Genomic DNA, 15,829 nt, shown 5'->3' on the forward strand with positions numbered 1-15,829 from the left:
GGTGGGAGCAGGAATGCTGTCATACTGAGAGAGGACAGCATCTTCCTGCTCCACTGACCCACTGTCACTCCCCTGGGGCAGTACCTCAGCATCCCTAGCAATCTGTTGGAGCACAGATTGCTGGCCTGCTGTGACACCATGAAAGCCTCGGTCGACAGTGATAGACCCAGCCATGATGGCAGCAGTCGGAGCTTGCATGGCGTCAAGCTGAGACTGCATGAGAGCAGCCTGAGATTGAATGACACCAAGCACAGACTGCATTACAGCACTAAGACATTGTGTCGCTTCTGCCTGTGCTGCAATGGAAGCTGCCAGATCACCCATCACATGCGGCATCAGGTCTAGGTCGCCACAGTCTCTGGGAGTCGACCATTCTTTCCAGACTGGAAATGATGGGCTCTATGGTGTGCGCAGAGCTTTGTGCAATGTTGGAGGTGGACTCCTCCACGCTCCTTATCATGACCGAGAGGCTCTCGAGCACCCTTGCCATTGCACCTATCATCTCCGTGTGCTGCCCATCACCCTTCTTCTAAAGGCCTCCCCATCGAGGACCTTATCTGAGTCCTGTGCAGCAGAACTCTTGCGTGAACTCGCCTTCCGGGGAGCTGGACCCCAAGCTACCCATTCACCCTGGCTTTGCTGCAGCCTGCTCATTCCCGGTGCATCACCCTGTGCAGATCCCACTACTTTACTAGCCTCTAAAGAACACGTAGTGCCAGTATCTGTGCCTGTGGGTCAGGCATGCAGTGACGTAGTGTGTTCTTCCTCCTCCTCTTCTCCCGCCACGCTCTCAACGGTGCCCTCAGGGACAAGCTGTTCAGGTGCTTGCTCATTATCTGAAAGCATAAAGGCACAAGAGTAGGGATAAGGTGAGGGGAGGGGGGCATAAAGGGGGAAATGCATGCATACAGCATGATTAGCTGGAAAGTGCGAAAGGCTTGTGGGATGAGGGGGAAGTGGGATGTGAGAAGAAGGAGTAGGGATGAACATACTGTTGTTGTCCCCAAGGGGGCCAGTGTCACCGGTGGCCACAGTGCTCACCACCTGGTGCCCAATAATCTCCAATACTTTATTTTCCAGCGCAGACCATGGTTGGGTGTCGGCTTGTCCCCCGCCTGCGCACTCTTGCTCCTGCCTGTTGTGAGCCACCTTGGCCTGCAAGAGAAAGGAAAGTGTGTGAGTGAGTGTGGAGCAATGTGTTGAGGTGATGTGCCTGCCATAGTTGAATAGCTGTCATTGTGTGCAAGGTGTGAGATGTGGGTGTGAGTGTTGGTAGGTAGAGATTGTTGGTGAGTAAGTGCTGGGGATGTGGTGCTTTGGCCAGTGTGTGCAGACTATGGTTCAGATGGTGGTATGCAGCATTTGTTGAGGCATTGACTCACCCTGACCACCCAAGCGAGGTCATTAACTTTCTTCCTGCACTGTGTGTGGGTCCTGGGAACCACATTGCTGCCCGAGACCTGATGGGAAACCTCCCTCCACATGGCACGGACAACTTACGGCGAGGGTCTCCTGCCACTTGCTGGGTAGAGCACCGCCCTCTGTCCCTCCAGAGCGAACACCAACCCCTCCAAAGCTTGGTCCAAAAATATGCGGGCTCTCTCCCTGGGGCGTGGATCTGCCATGCGTACAGCTGGTTGAGTCGTCCGGCTCCTTGGGCTTGGCCTGCTCCTGTTTGCTGACACAGGCTCACAGGCAGCAATGCTGAGAATGAGGTTCTGCAGCATGAATGAACCTCCCATTTACGAACTGGAAAGAGCCTGTGGCAATGATGACTTGCGATTAGACTGCACGTGATATTGGTTAATGCTTTGAGTCTAACACCACTGAGCTAGGCCGTTAGCACTTGATTTAGCGCTCCCATCCTTTCTTTGAGCGATGACACTGAATTTTGCGTGCAGTGAGATTCATTCGCGCCTGGCACTAAATCTCAAACTTTTCCAAAATTATCGCCCACTCCTGGGCTACAATGAATTTCTCCCACTTAGAGTTTTCTGGAGACACAAGAACAGTGGCAAGTGTCTTCCATTTGGTGCAGCTTCCAGAAACTGGTGTACGAGCCTCCATATCTGGCAGTAGAGAAGATATCTCACTGCATGTGTAGAACACATTGCACAATTATAATAGAAAAGTGAAAAAGTACAGATGGTGCTGTCATTCATTAGTTGATATAGTAGCTATCTGCTAATAAATGTAAATTTATTGCTAGCATGGTTCTAGAGGTGTTGTAATAAACTGTCATTCAATATTTCACCCCTAAAATAAGCCTAGACCATCTGGAATAATGCCCCAATAAGCACAATACATTGTCTTACAAATCACAGGCAGCCGTCCTTCAAGCATCAGACAGAGATTGTAGCATTTACATTATCACAGATTAGAATTCTATACCCACAGAGCATTTATTTGCCATCTGTTGTCCACAGCTAGCATGTGCTCATGTGACTGGTGCATTTGCTGCTTCTTGCAGGTGGCCATCCTTTCCATGGAAGAGTACATCATCACCATCGCCTGCGAGATGGTGTTGCTCATGTTGGAGATGGACTCCTCCATTCTCTGAACATTTGCAGACAGCATGGCTGCAAAAGATGCCAGAGCCTCATGCAATTGTTGCTGCCCCTCCAAGACCACCCTCTTTCTCAATGGCCCTGAGGCTGAGTGCATACAGCTGAGCAGAGCTAGGAGCATCCTGCACCCTCCGGTGAGGAGTCTCTACCACTGTCTCTGTCAACACCACCTGCTCTTGCTCACTTGTGAATTTTGAGACACCAGGTGACAACTCTACTCTATGGCGCAAAGGACCCACTGAGGTATGCGTATCTGCACTAGTGCTGGGTGCGCTTGGGTCTGCTGATGCTGCACTCTCAGAGGCTGGAGGCTCCTCTGAGGAGTCATCTTCCTCCTTCGGCTGGACAGTGGTGGGGGGATGGGTGAGCAGTTGATGGACCTATGGGAGAGTAAAGAGATGAATGAGAAGTGTTTTAATAAGAATGGGTAATGTTACCATTATGCACATGATGACATTTCACTGGCTGCTGACATCAGTGACTATGTGTGACTGTTGTATGCCATGTGGCTGTATGAGATGTGATTCTGTCACCAGATTGCTGCGATGTGCCCCTCTCTCCGTCTCCCACTGCCAGCATCTCTTGAGTTCGCAAAATTTCCGGATCTTCCTCCTCTGCTGCTGTAAGATGTGCAATTACTCGAGGGCCGCCTCCGGTTCTCTCCCTCTCTCTGTTGTTGTGGACTCTCTTCTCCTGCAAGGAGGGAAAGAAGAGAAGTTTGAGTGAGAGTGATGGAATGAGTGTAAAGAATAGATGGGTTACATCTGTAGAGGGGGACTATGAGGGAGTGGGTTGCCAATGCCAAATGGCCTCCTTCTGTGGTGTTGCTTGATATGATTGCATTAGGATGAGCGTGAGTGTAAGGGGTGGTTAGTCAGATGGGGATGTGAGTATGTACATAGAGAGAGAGGGATGGGTGGACATGCAAGGTATGTTGGTGTGAGGAATGATGTGCAGAAATATGCTTGGGAAGGCAGAGTGATGGGGATGAGATGCCAGACACATCAGAATGAAGGTGAGTGTAGCATTGCACTCACCTTTCCTGACCTCATGAGATCATTGAATCGCTTCCTACACTGTATCGTGGTCCTCCTGACCACATCCCTGCTGCTGACCTCCTCAGCAATATCCAGCCAGGTTCTCTTTGTTGATGGTGGAGATTTCCTTTGCCTGTCAGCAGGGAAGAGGACCTCCCTGCGTGCTCTGACAGCCTCCACAAGAGTATGCAAGGAAGAGTCTGGGAACCGGGGTGCAGCGCTCTAACTTTGGCTAGCCATGTTTCAAAGTTTTAGCTGTACTGTGACCTTTCATTCACACCTTCCACCCTCCTCGGGCAACATTCAAGTGAGTTCAGTGCAAGGCTGCTTTAAATATGGGTGCTGGAAACGAGTTATCGATGACTTCCTCCGACCTGCACCATTTAATAGAGCCAGGAAACACGCATGATTCTTTCAATTGGGGCCATTAAGTGAAAGTCGCTCTGAGCAGCGCGTTGCTCAGAACATCGCGTTCCCGACCCGCTATGCCACCCGCATGCACCCAACCTGACTCAAAGGTAAAAATGTCAGCCCAATGCTCTACTTACATAGATTCCCTTTTTCTTCTTATATCGATGGCCTTGTTTAAGGCGAGCTAGCCAACATGCCATCCCGGAATCTCCAATACAAAGTCGGGACCTGAAATAATAAGATCCCAGCCTCACCTGCATCCCTTCTACAGACTCCCACCAAAGCTATAGTGGGAGTGCACCAGCAGGGTCTCAGGTTCTGGGGCCAGGATTATTAATCCATTTTTGGGAAAAGGAAGAAACTGCAACATGTGCATTTGGTCTGTTTTGTTACAGTTGTACTTATAGGTTGAAAAAGAATTAATGGAATGAAGTTGTTGCTCCCGTTAATCATCCTTGTTTGAAGCTTGTGTCTGAAATACTGGCTCCAAATTAAAGGCATAAATGAGTTTAACCCCGGACCCCTACAGCTTCTGTCTTAATTTAGCTGGCAAATATTCAATACTGTTTAACCATAATGTTTTCATAAAGCAGCAATTTGCAATCTGCTGCTAGTTTGGTCCCAAAGGTATTTGGCTTCTAATCAACAGTGAATTGGCACAGGCAGCCCATACTGTCTTTTCAAATTGTGCCATAAAGAATCATTAGTATCTTGCAGAAAAATCATACCACTTCTCAGATCTACATTCAAGGTTACATGGAAATTTGAGCAGTGTGTGGAGCAGCTACCTCAGCAGGACGTGGCACATAGACATAGACATAGAAGATAGGAGCAGGAGTAGGCCATTCGACCCCTCGAGCCTGCTCCGCCATTTAATGAGATCATGGCTGATCATCCAAACTCAGGGGTCAATGTAGAAGCGTTCACGTCACGGCCCTGTTTCAACCAATTCTACCACCACCACGCACAGCATGCCTGAAGACGGAAGTAGTCGTCGATGTCAGAAACACGGGTCTTTTTCAAGACCGGCATTGACTGTTGTATCTGCTAACATTGAAGGGTTCTCTATAGCTAAATAAAACATCCTCGCTACATTATGCAATGAGTTGGAGTGTGATGTCCTCTGCCTGCAGGAGACACATAGAGGAAGTGAGAACAACCGCCCAAAAATATCAGGAATGGTCCTGGCTATTGAAAGACCTCATCAACAATATGGCAGTGCTGTATTTGTTAGAGCTGGTTCAGTTGTAGAAGCCACTTCTAAAACAGAGGAGGACAACATCGAAATTCTAACCGTAGAGCTGAGCAAAGTAGTAGTGACCTCAGTGTACAAGCCACCTGGCACAGATTTCAGCTTCTCTAACCCTGTACCCAACCTGCACAATAAACCACAGATCATCAATGGAGACTTTAATAGCCACAGTACCCAATAAGGGTACAAGGAGACTAACAACGATGGAGAAGCAGTCGAAGAATGAATGGACGCTAACCAGCTTAGTCTCATCCACGATCCTAAATTGCCAGCCTCCTTCCACAGTGCCCGCTGGAAGTGTAGATATAATCCAGATCTTGCCATTGCCAGCAACGACATCGCTGGCCTCTGCAAGAAGCTTGTCACAGACCCAATACCACAGACACAACACCGTCCTATTGGCATCCAGGTAAATGCAGCAGTGTTACCAACCATCGTACCATTCAAAAGGCGCTTCAACTTCAAGAAGGCCGATTGGAACGGTTTTACACGAGCACTTGACCGCAAGGTTAAACGCATTCAACTACTAGCTGAGCACTACAACCTCTTTGCAAAAGCTGTCCAAAACACAGCTAGAAGGAAGATCCCCCGAGGTTGCAGAGTACACTACATCCCTGGTCTCACCAAGGAGAATGCTGAACTCTACTGGGAGTATGTCTCAATGTTCGAATCTGACCCCTTCTCAGAGGAAACAATATCTACCAGTGAGAGGGTGCTGTTAAGTATCTCTCAAGAGCGTCAAAACACCTGGAACACCTTGATAGAGACAACAGATCTTACAAAAAACAGCAAGAAGGCATGGTCTCTCATATGCAAACTTGGAGGTGATCCCAAGAAAGCTGCCTAACCAAGTTGCACACCAGTTGCTCCTAAATGGAAAAATCAACAAGAAACAACCAAGAGCACAACTAGATAGGAAGAAGTACAGCGATGATCCTGGCTTCACTAGACCATTCACCATGGAAGAGCTAGAAACTGGTATATCTAGTCTAAAACACGGGAAAGCAATTGGTCTTGACAACATAGCAACGGAGCAGATAAAGCATTTTGGACAGAAAGCAAAGAAATGGCTCCTACAATTGTTCAACCACTGTCTGGCAACACACAAGCTACCTAATATCTGGCAGAAGGCATATGTAATAGCACTATTAAAGCCTGGAAAAGATCTCTCAGATCCTAAGAGTTTTCGGCCAATTTCACTGCTTTGCCACACCTATAAGCTGTTTGACTTGTCCCGGGGTTGTGAGCGGTCGGGGGTTTGTATCCGATCACAGACCTGGGGGTTCGACCTGTTCTGCGGGAAACCTGAGCGGCAGAGCGGGGTATAAAAGTCCCCAGAGACCAGGTAAGGCCTCACAACGTCGGCGGGAAACCTGAGCGGCAGAGCGGGGTATAAAAGTCCCAGAGACCAGGTAAGGCCTCACAGCGTCGGCGGGAAACCTGAGCGGCAGAGCGGGGTATAAAAGTCCCCAGAGACCCAGGTAAGGCCTCACAGCATCGGCGGGAAACCTGAGCGGCAGAGCGGGGTATAAAAGTCCCAGAGACCAGGTAAGGCCTCACAGCGTCGGCGGGAAACCTGAGCGGCAAAGCGGGGTATAAAAGTCCCCAGAGACCAGGTAAGGCCTCACAGCGTCGGCGGGAATCTCGAGCGGCAGAGCGGGGTATAAAAGTCCCCAGAGACCAGGTAAGGCCTCACAGCGTCGGCGGGAAACCTAAGCGGCAGAGCGGGGTATAAAAGTCCCCAGAGACCAGGTAAGGCCTCAGTGCGTCGGCGGGAAACCTGAGCGGCAGAGCGGGGTATAAAAGTCCCCAGAGACCAGGTAAGGCCTCACAGCGTCGGCGGGAAACCTGAGCGGCAGAGCGGGGTATAAAAGTTCCCAGAGACCAGGTAAGGCCTCAGCGCGTCGGCGGGAAACCTGAGCGGCAGAGCGGGGTATAAAAGTCCCCAGAGACCCAGGTAAGGTTTACCAATCTCCAGTCTCTGAACTCGGAGGGAAGGAGAGAGGTAAAAAGTAATCCAAGTGTGACGTCACCAGAAAGCGGGTAAGTGATTGGTTGGTGAGTATTTTTCCCTTTTAAGCTTAAATCTCTTTGGTTTATAGTTTCTAAGGTGAGTTATACACCATCTAGAATCGGGGCAGAGGATATTTAAGAATAATATTAATAAATTTAATTAATTACATAGAATGGGAGATCAGGCAATGTGTTGCTGCTGCAATATGTGGGAGCTGGTGAACACCATTGATGCGCACTGTAGTGGCGCTACTTAATTTCCAAATATGTAGCCACTGAGCTTTGAGGCTTTTAACAACGAGTAGACGCGTGTCGAAATAAAACGTTCCCAAACGTAGCTTTGTCTTTTAAACTGTTTACTATAACACCTTACAAACAGAATTACAAAGCAAACACGTATAAACGAACACGGTCAAAAACTGTATTGCTCCAGCCCTCAAAAGCTTCTACCTTCTGCCTCGTGGAGTTTAAACTGTAAAATGGCTGCATACCATGTGACAATCTTAAGGACTGTACCATTGTAGCAAGAATGAAGGGGGTATCTCAGACTATACTACTGGAGCAGGAAAATAGGGGGTTTCTCAATACAATAAGTCAGTCAGGTAAATTAACTGTATTATACTATTTAACCAATATTTAGAGTATTTTCTTTCTTAAACTTTCATGGCTCTTACATTCCGGCCCCTAATTGACTAGGCACATGGAGCATATCAATTACTCAAACATTCTTAAGAGTCATAAACTAATGAATTCAACATATTTACAATATAAGTGTCCACTTTTTTCGTTCAGGAACTTTTCATGCTGCTTCTTGTAGCAGGCAGAGCTTTGTGATCAGTCTTTCCAGGGTACTGGTCTTGGTTTGCAAACAAACGCGACGAACAACGCCTCCGGAGTCTGGCATGGTCTTAATTATTTTTCCCATCAACAAGAATTTCTAGGGGCTGAATCATCCACGATTAAGACGATGTCTCCGACAATGAAGTTCCTCTTTATTTTGGACCATTTTTGACGCTCCTGTAGCAGAGGTAAGTATTCTCTTGTCCATCTGGTCCAGAAAAGGTCTGACATATACTGAACTTGCCTCCACTTCCGACGGGCATACAGATCTTCCTTTTTGAAGACTCCCGGGGGCATGACTGGCTGTGTTTTCAACAACAACAGGTGGTTCGGAGTCAGGGCTTCGAGGTCATTGGGATCATCTGATGTCTTAGTTATCGGTCGGTCATTAATGATGGCTTCGACCTCACACAGAACGGGAACGGTTTGGAGTCCCTCATCGTCAAGCACTTGCTGCTTCAGTACAGAACTGAGTAGTTTTCTTACGGTGCATATCTGTCTTTCCCAGACACCTCCATGGTGGGATGCAGCCGGAGGATTGAAGATCCACTTAATTCCTGTTTGCATCATGGCTTCCTGTATTTTAAGCTGATTCCAACCTTCAATAGCTTCCCATAGTTCTCTCTCCGCTCCGACAAAATTAGTGCCATTATCAGAACGCATAATGGACACCTGTCCTCTTCTACAGACAAAGCGCCGCAGGGCGTTAATACAGGAATCAGTGTCAAGCGTGTGTGCCACCTCAATATGAACTGCTCTGATGGTCAAACAAGTGAAAAGCACACCATATCTCTTGACAAGGCTCCGTCCTCGCTTTACCTCGAAAGGCCCGAAATGGTCCACCCCTACATTTGTAAATGGGGGCTTGTCTGGTAACAAACGGTCTTCAGGCAGGTCTGCCATTTTCTGCTCCCCAGCTCTAGCGTGTAACCGTCTGCAAACAATGCATTCAGAGAGTATTTTTCTTATTACAGAATTAGCTCCTGGAATCCAGTATCTTTGTCTTAGCTTCGCAAGCATGTGATTCCTCCCACTGTGTCCAATACTCTGGTGTATATGCTGAAGAATGAGAGTAGCAACCCGGAGGCCCTTAGAAAGGATAGCAGGATGCTTGGCCTCCTCTGGCATAGCAGATTTGTTTAGTCTCCCTCCCACCCTCAGTACTCCATCTTGCAGTGTAGGGTCCAGCTTGTAGATATGACTACCTTTCTTGATTGGAGTATTTCGCTGTAAAGCTTTGATTTCTTCTGGGTATCTTTGTCTTTGACTGAAGCAAACTATCTCCATCTCAACCTTGGCCAAATCCTCCACGGTCAATGAATTCTTACCCAATGTGGTCTTGTGCTGATGCATTTACTGCTGTAGAAGCATTCTCTGCTTATCGGGGTTACTTTCAGACTGACTGATAGTGGCTCGGTACTCTTTTCTCTTACCGCTCAGGTGTAGCAGCAACTCTTTCAACCTTCTGAGCCATCTCTGAGCTTGACCTTCTGGGATATCTTCATCCCATCCTCTCTTGTCTCTACACAGCTCTCGTAGGATCAGCTTCACCAGCAGAATGAGTGGTGCCAGGAATCCAAGAGGGTCGTAGATGGAACTGACCACGGAGAGAATCCCTAATCTTGTGGATGGTCTTTCGTTCACCATTATTCTGAAGTTGAACGTGTCTGACTCAATGCACCATTGTACACCAAGAGCTCTCTCAATAGGAAGGACATCGTGGCTCAGGTCCAGATCTTTGACTTCAGTGGCTCTTTCCTTTTCTGGGATAGAAGCTAGAACTGCTCTGCTGTTGCTTATCCACTTAGTCAGATGAAATCCTCCATTCGAACACAGAGTCCTAAGGTCTCTTGACAGTGCGATGGCATCGTCTTCTGTTGACACGGACTTCAGACAGTCATCGACATAAAAGTTTCTGAAGATTGTCTCCACAGCCTCTGATGGTGCTTTGCCTTTGCCATCTTCTGCAGTTTTTCTGAGAGCGTAGCTTGCACAGCTGGGAGATGATGTGGCTCCGAACAAGTGTACAGCCATTCTACATTCCACCATCGCTTGACTAACGTCGCCATCTGGCCACCAAAGGAAACGCAGAAGATCAGCATCTTCATCAGGGATTCTGACTTGGTAGAACATTGATTCTATGTCTGCCATCATGGCAACGAGCTCTTGTCTAAACCTAGTCAAGACGCCAATGAGGGTATTAGTAAGATCAGGACCTTGAAGCAGCTGGTCATTCAGTGAAGTTCCTCTGAATGAGGCGGCGCAGTCAAACACTACACGGATCTTTTTCTTCTTTGGGTGATACACACCGTGATGAGGAATGTACCAGACCCTTCCATCGTCTCTGTTCAACTGTTCCTCGGGCACTTTTACAGCATAGCCTTTCGCTATGATGTTTCTCATGAAGCCTTTGTAGTCTTCGTGAAAGTCGGGGTTCTTGTTCAGCTTTCTCTTTAGACTGATGGCGCGTTGCTCTGCTATGCAGCGATTGTTCGGCATCTTCGCGGTCTGTCTTCTCAGTGGCAAACCAATGTGATAGTGGCCATCAATGAACTGTGTAGACCTTGTCATCAAATCCATGAACTGATGGTCTTCTTGTGACATCTCTGTCTTTTCCTCACAGCTGCGTTCTGAAAAGTCTGCGTTGAACTGCTGTATCAACAGCTCTTCAATGCTTGCGATGGAGATGCGATTAACTGTGACATTTTTGTCGTTCCTCCTTGTTCGACTTGTTGCCATCATCTCTCCTTACCGGTCCATTGACTACCCATCCAAGGGCTGTCCTGACGGCATAGGGTCCGTCATCCTTGCTGTTTATCACCTGCCATGGCTCCATAGTTTTGTAGGCATTGGTTCCAATTAATAGGCCAATTTCTGCTTCAATGTATGGGAGACACACCTTTTCCAGGTAAGGCCATCTCTCCACATCCTTCTGCAGGGCTAAGTTTCCTATTTTAACAGGAATCTCCCTCTGTGTGAAAACATTAGGCAGGTCTATGAAGTCCTTCTCTTCAAGTCCACACACTTCTAAGTCTGACAGGATATAACTTTGCATTGACTTCTCATGACTCATGGTGCGTAATAGGATTTCTGTTCTTCTGCCTCTAACGTTCAGCTGTCGCATGAGTGATTCTGTGCAGAACGTTGCTGAACTACCTGGATCCATGAAGGCGTAAGTCTCCACAAACTTCTCACTCCTCTTAGACTTGATCTTTACTGGTACGATGGCAAGAATACAATCACTGTCACCGGCCCCAGTGAATCCACAAGTCTCTGGTTCTAGCGACACCAGAGCACTTGAAACAACCTTCTCGTCGGTATTGTTTTCTTCACTCTTCTTAGAGACCTGTTCTTCTTTGTGGATATGCAGCAGACTGGGATGTTTCCGAGTGCACTCTCTGCATGTTGTTCTTTGCTTACAGTTTCTACTCAGGTGCCCCTGAGAGAGACATCCAAAACATAGGCCATTGTACTTCAGGAATTCGATTCTGTCCTTATGTGGCTGTGCTTTGATGTCACTGCAGAAATCCAATGTATGATTCTTCTGGCAGAATAAACATGGCTTCTGAAAGGCATTAGCAGGCGTCACTGTGCTGCTCTTTTTGGGAGATGAGTTCTGAGACCTTTCTTCCCCAGCCTGAGTGACGATAGTTGCGAAGCTGCTTCCCCTGGAACCACCTTTCCTGAGAGTCTTTGATTCAGCAGGCTTGGCTTTCACTCTTCCATCAGTAGTCGGGCTGACATCCTGGATGTTTCCAAACAATGGGTCCCTAGCAATTTTAGCCTGTTTGTCTATGAAATTCACGAAGTCTGCAAACCTGGCTCTACTTTTCCATCTCTCCATTATCTCAAAGGCTGTTCTTCTCCATTGTTCTCTCATCCTGTAAGGAAGCTTAGAGATGATGATTCTCATAGTCGTAGGATTGTCCATCTCTTCCATGATTTCAACATCCTCCATGGTGTTGCGACATCCTATGAGGAAAAGAACATATCCGTTCAATGCCTCTCCGTCCTCCGATCTGATCTGTGGCCACTTGGTAGCCTTTTCAATATATGCAGTGGCTATCTTCAGCTCATTACCATAGTGCTCCTGCAGCAACTTCCTGGCTTCTATGTATCCCCGGTGTGGTTTCATGTGTTCACAGCTTCTGACCAGGTCTTGTGGTTTACCACTGGTGTACTGTCCCAGGTAGTACAACTTATCACTGCTGCTCTCTGTTTTGGAGTCAATGGCTTGTTCGAAGGATCTGATGAAGGGCTTATACTTGAGTGGGTCACCTTGGAACACTGGTATGTCTCTTTGAGGGAGTCAAAACAGATTCTGTTGTTTTACAAGCATCTCTGTAATTTCGTTCTGACGTTGCATCACTCGGTATAGGCTTCTCCCTGTGTCTTCAGGCCTCTGGTGGTCATCAGCAGGGTCTAGTCTAGACCGTCTGACGTCTGGGGTAGCATCACGTGCTCCTGTTAGTGGAGAGGCCACTCTTCCACGCTGTAATGCCAGGAGATGGCCTTCGGACTCTCTTGTAACTCTTGAAGGTGCCCTGGATCCAACTCTATGTGACAACATTGACTGGCAGTATTCGCTCACGCCATCCTGTGAGCCTTCATAATCTGCATACACACTCAACTTGGCATCTGAGACAGCAATAGCTGTTTTTATCTCCAGCTGTTCTTTCTTTGCCTGCACTTGGGCCTGTTGGGCCTGCAGTTGGGCCTCTTCCCGTTCAAGGGCTTGCTTCTCCACTAAAGATGCTGCGCGCGCCATCAACGTTGCCCATTCAACCTCCTCTCTCTTGCGTTGCGACAAGCTTGTGGTAGAAGCGGCTGACCTGTGTCCAGAAACAGAGCTACCTTCTTTTTGATTTTTGCTCAGTCTGGCTGAAGTCTCTGAAATGCTATCATCTGGTCCGACTTCATCGTCAACTTTATCTTTCTCTGCTGTAACAGCATCTTGACGAATCCTTAACATCCACTGTTCTGTGGCCTTGGCATAGTCCTTAATGCTGGATGATTTAAGATCAAACCAGTTGTGCTGATCAGCTTTTCCCTCTTCTTCAGACAGAAGTGCTAATACATCTTCATTGAGTACATTAAATTCTTCATGCAGCTTGGAGAAATCGTAATGCATTATGTCTTCAGCTTTCTTAATATTAGCATTATCTTCCATGAGACAATCAATTATCTTCATTTTTTCAGTTATCTGAGCTAATTTAGCCTTCCTTGCACCTATGCCTCTATGTAACTTCTCTTCCATTGCCTTTGGGGTGAGCTTTATTTCCCTCTTTTGGCCAACAACCGTTCTGGCTGGGGGAAGCTCCTCACGGCTCCGTAAGGCCTCGGCCATTTTACCCACAGCTCTTACTTAGCTTCTCAATAGAATGAACAAAGCAAGTAACAGTCACTGTACCTTCGCTTTCTTATATTGTCGTCTGGCTCCGTGACCATTCATGTATACGTTCGCCGACAATTCCGTCCTTTCCTTCTTAGGGAGCAAGTTTTTGACTAATGTAGTGGCGCTTCTTAATTTCCAAACATGTAGCCACTGAGCTTTGAGGCTTTTAACAACGAGTAGACGCGTGTCGAAATAAAACGTTCCCAAACGTAGCTTTGTCTTTTAAACTGTTTACTATAACACCTTACAAACAGAATTACAAAGCAAACACGTATAAACGAACATGGTCAAAAACTGTATTGCTCCAGCCCTCAAAAGCTTCTACCTTCTGCCTCGTGGAGTTTAAACTGTAAAATGGCTGCATACCATGTGACAATCTTAAGGACTGTACCATTGTAGCAAGAATGAAGGGGGTATCTCAGACTATACTACTGGGGCAGGAAAATAGGGGGTTTCTCAATACAATAAGTCAGTCAGGTAAATTAACTGTATTATACTATTTAACCAATATTTAGAGTATTTTCTTTCTTAAACTTTCATGGCTCTTACACGCACGGTGATCACATTTGCAGTAAGTGTTGGCTGCTCGAGGAATTCCGGCTCCGTGTTGAAGAGCTGGAGACCGAGCTTCAAACACTGAGACGCATCAGGGAGGGGAGAGTTACCTGGACTCTGTGTATCACGAGGTAGTCACACCAATTAGATTAATTAATTCAGATGTATTCCGTGGCCAGGGTCAGGATGAGGTGACTAGAAGTGAGGCAGGTACGGGGATCCAGGAGGTAGTGTTGGAGGAGCCGCAGCCCTTGCACTTGTCCAACAGGTTCGAGGCTCTTACTCCCTGTGGGGACAGGAGCAGGGACTGCAGGGAGGATGAGCAACCTGGCCACAGCACCGTGGAGCAGGGGGCCATTCAAGTGGGGGGAGTTAAAAGAAATGTTGTAGTGGTAGGGGATAGTATCGTTAGAGGGATAGATAGAGTTCTTTGCAGCCGAGAGCGAGAGTCCCGAAGGCTGTGTTGCCTGCCCGGTGCCAGGGTTAAGGACATCTCCTCTGGACTGGAGAGAAACTTGGAGAGGGAGGGGGAGGATCCAGTTGTCATGGTCCATGTTGGTACCAACGACATAGATAGGACAAGGAAGGAGGTTCTGCTGAGGGAGTTTGAGCAGCTAGGGGCCAAATTAAAAAGCAGAACCACAAGGGTAATAATCTCTGGATTATTACCTGAGCCACGAGCGAATTTGGCTAGGACAAATAAAATTAGAGAGTTAAATGCGTGGCTCAAAGACTGGTGTGGGAGAAATGGATTTTGCTTCCTGGGACACTGGCACCAGTACTGGGGCAGGAGGGAGCTGTTCCATTGGGATGGGCTTCACTTGGCCAGTGCTGGGACTAGAGTCCTGGCGGATCATATAATTAGGGCTGTAGAGAGGGCTTTAAACTAACTAGTAGGGGGGAGGTTCCTAGAGAGCAAATAATAAAAATGACAACAGAGAAGGTAATAGACTTAGGTAGCAGTGGGGAAATTAAAAACCAGAGCGTGTCAGGAAGGGGCAGAAGGTATGGAGTAAAAGGTAAAGTAATAAAAAGGGCAAAAGCAGGAACTAAGTGTCACAAAACATCTTTGAAAGTTCTCTATCTGAATGCACGTAGCATTCGTAACAAAATAGATGAGTTAATGGCACAAATAACTACATATGGGTATGATCTTGTGGCCATTACAGAAACATGGCTGCAGGGTGACAATGCCTGGGAATTAAACATACCAGGTTATTTAACGATCAGGAAGGACAGGCAGGAAGGAAGGGGAGGTGGGGTGGCTATGTTAATAAAGGAAGGAATCACTGTAATACAGAGAAATGATATTGGGTCAAAAGATCAGGATAATGAAACAGTTTGGGTGGAGGTAAGGAATAATAAGGGGAAAAAAACACTAGTGGGCGTAGTCTATAGGCCTCCGAACAGTGGCAACTCTGTTGGACGGAGTATCAATCAGGAAATAGTTGAGGCTTGTAATAAGGGAACATCTATAATTATGGGGGATTTCAACTATCATATTAATTGGACAAATCAAATTGGGCAGAGCAGCCTTGAGGATGAGTTCATTGAGTGTATTAGGGATGGTTTTCTTGAGCATTATGTAACTGAACCGACCAGGGGGCAAGCAACCTTAGATCTGGTCCTGTGTAACGAGATGGGATTAATTAAAAATGTCCCAGTAAAGGATCCCCTTGGAATGAGTGACCATAACATGGATGAATTCCATGTTCAATTAGAGGGTGAGAAGGTTGGATCTCAAACAAGCGTGCTAAGC

This window comes from Somniosus microcephalus, chromosome 11 (genome assembly GCF_052327205.1).
Source record: "Somniosus microcephalus isolate GS21.2 chromosome 11, FLI_Smic_1.0, whole genome shotgun sequence".
Lineage (NCBI taxonomy): Eukaryota > Metazoa > Chordata > Chondrichthyes > Squaliformes > Somniosidae > Somniosus > Somniosus microcephalus.